General features: G+C 36.1%; 1 non-coding gene across 1 annotated transcript; it reads left to right on the plus strand.

The window, feature by feature from the left end:
* Positions 1–2052: 2052 nt before the first annotated feature.
* Positions 2053–2159, plus strand: LOC145128006 (small nucleolar RNA R71). The gene has a single exon (XR_013716609.1). It is a non-coding gene; the product is annotated as a small nucleolar RNA R71 (small nucleolar RNA).
* The last annotated feature ends 3747 nt before the right edge of the window (positions 2160–5906 follow it).

Below are 5906 nucleotides of genomic sequence, written 5' to 3' on the forward strand. Positions count from 1 at the left end.
ACTGCTTAAGGCCTAAGCTATCCAATTAGGGTTTTGACTGAAACCCTAGTAGCACACCTATATAAAGGACCCCATGGCTTCATATTTCGGCTACCCAAGAAACCATAGAGTTCTAAGAGCCGAAATTGTGCCTCCATTCCCTCTCTTCTAGATCATCTTCTTTCCTTGGTGTTTGTAAGCCATTAGAGGTATTACATTTGTGATACTAGGCTCTCAAAGCTTGAAGATTCTTGCAACAATCAAAAGTTAATCATCTAAATCTGTTTTATATGTTATTTCGATTTTGATATTCTAGATCTAGGGTTTACAAGATTTGGATAACTTGCATGTACAATAGAGAAACCTAGATCCAAAGCTCTAGGGTTTTGCATGTGCACATTGGAATGTTCTTTTGCTCAAAATCCATCAATCCTAATCCAGTTCTGGCCAAAAATTCAAAAAAACTGGCATCTAACGATCCAACTCGTCAAGTCTGGCTATGGAGTCGTCGGGTTCATCATTAAATCATCCAACTCGTCGAGTCCATTCGTAGGACTCGTCGAGTCCAACAGTCAGAGTCCAGAATTGCAATTTTTTCATCTTTGAAAATAACACAATTGCATCAATATAATAGAAAACACCCTAGGCTCTGATACCACTGTTGGGTTTTGAGCACTATAACACTCCTATGGTGCACATACAGCCCTATATGCTTTGGATCTAAGTTTTCTCTAATTATACATGCAATTTCATTTTTCCAAAGCATACACCCTAGCTAGCATGCAATTGGAGATATACAACATAAAAAAACTAGTTAGATGAATATCTCTTAGTGTAGCTTGTAGTTCTTGGCCTTTAAAAGCTTTAGCACCTCAAATATGATGCCTCTAATATGTTACAAACACCAAATGCAAGAGGAGTCTTATGAGGAAGAGGCTAGGAAGCACCAAATCAATTATGGTTCACCTTTAGAATGTACTAGCCGATTTTGGGGGGTTAAGGGGTTACTTTTATAGTGTGGAAATCCTAGGGTTTCTTCCATGCAAACCCTAATTCACCATGACCCTTCATATTTCTTAGGCCCTTTGGGTTAACCTTCAAGGACTATCATATAATTTTAGCCCATCCCTAATCAACATGGATCATTAGTCCAATCTATAAGTATTACTGATTTACTTAATCAGTCCCCATAAATTTAATCAGTCTCTTTTGATCACTAAGTTAATTCCAAATTAATTCTTGATCAATACTAATTAAATAATATGATTTCTCAATTAATATATTATTCATATAATATATTAATAAATCACAAACAACCTATTTCTCAAAAGTCCATCCTATCAAATTGCTCTGGTGAAGGCAACCCAAAAGGACCATGCTACTATCGGGTCAAGTACATACCAATTATAGTTATGGGATTAGACACCTAATCCAACACCTTCATCATTACCCTTTTCTCTTTCATCATTATTTGTTGTTCTTTAATTGTTGCTTTAGTTCCCTCGTGCCCTTTCTCAGATGCGGCTACAAATCGGGTAAGCATTGTCTCAAAATCAGATTTCTTTTCAACCGATGGTTCCTCTCTTTGGTAAAAGCCTCTCCCTTTTTGTTCATACTTTTCTTTCTTTGGCCTTTTTATACTCATCATAGGGTAACCACTTGTTCTTGGGCTTTCTCCAGTCTTCATCAAAATGATCACCGCTCAAGTAGAAAGCTTGAACATTTCGGTTTCCATTCTCATCAAGGTCACAATCTCTAGTCAAATGTGGCCCGTTACAGTTTTGACACCCAACCCGACTAGCATGGATTGTTTGATCCATATTAGTCATTCTCCTATCCATGTTTTGCAACATTGCCAATACTGGCGACATATCTTCTGAGGCAGCATTAGCAGATCCCCTCGTTACATCATTCCTCAGATTATGGTACTCTCTAGAGTGCTTAGAGAATTCTTCAATGAGCTCCTTAATTTCTGTCGGATTTTTCTTAGTTAAGGGGCCTTGAGAGTCAAGTATTTGTCTAGTGGTGACGTTTACCCCATCATAAAAGATCGACACTTCTTGTTGCACATTGAGGTCGTTTTGGGGGCAATTCCTAAGTAGACCCTTATAGCGCTCCCATGCTTCATACAACGACTCCCCCATTTGTTGTTCAAAATTGACAATGACCTTTTTGAGCTTGGCCACCTTGGATGTTAGGCAAAATTGTTCCCAAAACGATTCACACATCCTTGCCTACGTCGTTATCACGCCTGGTGGAAATGCCTTTAGCCAATCCTTCGCAGCTCCCTTGAAAGTGACAGGGAGCATCCTCAACAACACCGTTTCTCTTGGAACATTTGTAATGTTAAAGTAGTCGGCTATGTCGTTGACTTCATCTGGATGCTTGTAAGCATCTTCGTGATCCTTTCCGGTGAAAGGAATCTCCTTTAGTGCAGTAAGGATGTGCCCCTTAAGTTCAAATGTGGCAGCGGCGGGTATGGTGGGTTGCACAAGGCCCGGTCCGGTGTTGTCTCGAACTCTCTTTTTGTACGCCTCCATCGAGAGGTCGGAAATGTTCGCCATGGTGTTGTCAGATGCTTTTTTTAGCTCGTTTTCTGTTTCAGATTTGGTTTCGCTTCCTTCCTTTTCTGTTTCGTACTAGGTGTCTTCCTTCGTTGGATTGCTCTTTGTGTCTTTGTCCTTCAGTGTTTTGCTGGATTCTCCCACTTTTCCCTTCTTCTTACCAAAAACCAATTTAAGATTCTTAAAAGGTGACTTCTTTGGCGTAGTTGAATCTCCTACGGTTTTGCCTTTGTTTTTGCGAAAAGCGGATTCCGAGTCTTCAAGTGGTGGAATCAAAGATGACTTTGATCCACCGGTCATAAACGAACTACAAATAAACAAAGGAAACGCGTAAAAAGAACAAAAACGAAAAACGAAGTTCTACTGTTACGATGCCACAACGTGGTGAAAATTACCACGACGTGGTGAGTCAAAATGAATAAAAACCTAAATAAAAGTAAAAGTAACTAAACAGTAAACAATCCTAATAAAATAGCAGATTTAAAGTAACTAAAACTGAACCGTTCCCCGGCAACAGCGCCAAAAACTTGTTGTATATTTAATGTGTATATATATTTATTCAAGTTTCAAAATTTTAAAATTAATGCTTCTTTCACTAGACTATTAAACATACTAGGAAGTGTGTACCTAATCGTGTAATAGTATAGATATGGTAAGAACAAGTGTCGAACTCAAGGAATGGTGATTTAGCTGACTTTATTCTACTACTAACTAATTACTAATGAAATTAGAAAAGGTTTTGTTTTTCTAGTTTTGCAAGACTAGAAACTTAAATTACCAAACTAACTAATTATCAATTAATTAAGCTAACACTAAACTAAGGCAAGAGAACAAAGATGAATTAACCAAGGTGAGTAAGAGACTTTCGTTTAGCTTCGGATTTACTTGTTATTATGGTTGATTTATGGAAGTGCAATGGATTTTAGTTTCTTTGGTTACCGATTCCTAAGATGACCAAATTAGTATTCACTAATTTAATCCTTTAGCAAACTAGCTTATTTATTCGGTGATCAAGCGGACAAACTTACAAGTTTACTAGTGTTCGGTTCGAATTGATTAGACTTATAATCGATTGATCAATTTAGTTTATTGATTCAATTCAATATATGATTTGTCCTAATATATTAGCTCCTATACCTTTTTACCCCCTTTTCTACTTAACTCTAGATTTTGTTCAAAACTCTAGTCCTACAATTTTGCAATTCACAAGATCATAAGATTTAAATTCAACTAAGGAAGATAGTCATACTAACTTAATCAAATTCAGCAATAAGTAGAGAAAATAGTTATCAAAAGTACTTGAGGTTCTTTAATAAGCAAAATCAACAAATAACCAATTAGCTCAATCCAATCCATAAATTCAACCACAAATAATCAATCCATCCTAGGCTAAACAAAAGTTATGAGCATTTAGCTCATGATTTCAGCAAACATGAACATAAAATCGAAATTCAAAGTAATTGACATGGCAAAATCTAATGAAAAGTCGAAGTGTAGAGATTTCTTGCCTTAATGCTCCTACTTCCAATGGTATGATCGAATTCCTTGCATCCAAGCCTTAGAACATGTACTTTGCCTTCAAATTTGATGATTACTTCCAGAGCCAAAGGTTTCATTTCGGAGGAGAATGAGATCTATTTATAGTTTTCCCGAATTCAGAGCACCACGTCGTGGTAAGGCCACCACGTCGTGGTCTTCGTGTTTATCCCATGTTCTACAAGTCTTCGAAGCAAATCAGGATTCTTCAATTCACCACGCCGTGGGAAATCCTCCACGACGTGTTGGGTATTTTTTTTCTTCATTTTAAAGCTTTGATTCAAACTCCCACCTTCCAGCGTCCAGCTTCCAGCTTTCATCTTCCTTTTTGCTCCAAGCATGTCTTTTATCCCTACAACACAATTCATAACAAATTAAGTACATTTTGTTCTAATAAGGGCATAAAAGTAATTAAAATATTAAGTTATGATGTATAATTATGTGTATAAATATGCACATATCAAGCCCGTATACACAAGCCACAATAATTAACCCATAAACCATAAGTCATAAAGCAAAATCCTTAAGCTATAAGCCTTATACCTTAAACCCTAAGCCCCAAGAAATATTTCATGAAAGATAAGCTACATTAATCAATACACCATATAACCTAAACCATATTCCATAAGCCTTATGACCTAAGTCATAAGCCCTACGCTCTAAGCCTTAAGCTATAATGCCTAATCTTGAAGTCATACTTCTAATCCATAAGCCATAAGACCTACACACTAAACCCTACAACAAATATCTTAAACCTACATAGGTCATTCGACCATAAAATTTGTTACAAAATTAAAATTCATAGCTAACTCATTGATTTTTACTTTAAAGTTACCGCGGTTAAATACATGTAGTTCATTAGTGACGAAATCATAAAATTGAGAACAATTTTAGATAAAAACAAATACAAATACAACCAAATCATTAAATTAGTAACATATTATGAACAATTCTAGACTTTTATTTTTCGTTACATAAAAAACTATAAATTTAATAAAAACAATTAATTACCGGATTCATAAATTTAATAAGTTAGAATCCAAAATTACAAATTTCAATTTATCTTTTCCCTTATTCTCCAAAATTTTGACCTAATTTCCCTCCAATCCCAAAATAAACAATCGTTTTCCCTCATTTACCTGGATCAACTTAATCCGCCTATTTTCTTTCCTACTCATACGCACCTCAAGTTTCTTTTCTTCTCATCAGACATCGACGCCAGTTCTTTCTTCCACCCTTCGTCCTCCAACCCCGATCACGTCTGACACCACTGCTTTGCGTGTGTCGGCTTTGCCTCCGGCGCCGACAGTTCGCCTCCGGCATCTTCTGCACGTATTTTTTTCCTTGTCTCTTTGTCTTTAGTTCGAGTTAAATCCTAGAAAATTGAGTATGATAGTTGTTTCCCCTAAAAATCGAGCATAAAGTTACGTTCGTTTTCTTTTTCTGAATTCATACGTAGTTTGAAAATTGACTTTAAGAGATTTTTTTTTCTGAAATCGGAGGAATATCTTCATGTTGAAATCAGATGCCTGTTTTTTTTTCTTCTGAAATCAGATGCGACAATCTGGTGATGAGTAACAACAATTTCCATGTGATAATAAACACAGTGTAATGATGTTGATGAAAATTTCAAAGTAGTCGATTTTTCGGTTCCAAGTGACAATGTCGTCCTTTTTTCCCCTAAAACTCGATATTAAGGGCTGAAGACTTTTTTTGGAATGTTTTGCTTCTATTTTCGATTGCTAATTTCCAATCCAATATGTTTTTTGATTGCTTGAATTAGTAGTTCATATGGAAAAATTGTAACTGACAATTGACATATGTTTT

Source organism: Lactuca virosa, chromosome 7, assembly GCF_052849685.1.
Source record: "Lactuca virosa cultivar CGN04683 chromosome 7, Lactuca_virosa_CGN04683_v6, whole genome shotgun sequence".
Lineage (NCBI taxonomy): Eukaryota > Viridiplantae > Streptophyta > Magnoliopsida > Asterales > Asteraceae > Lactuca > Lactuca virosa.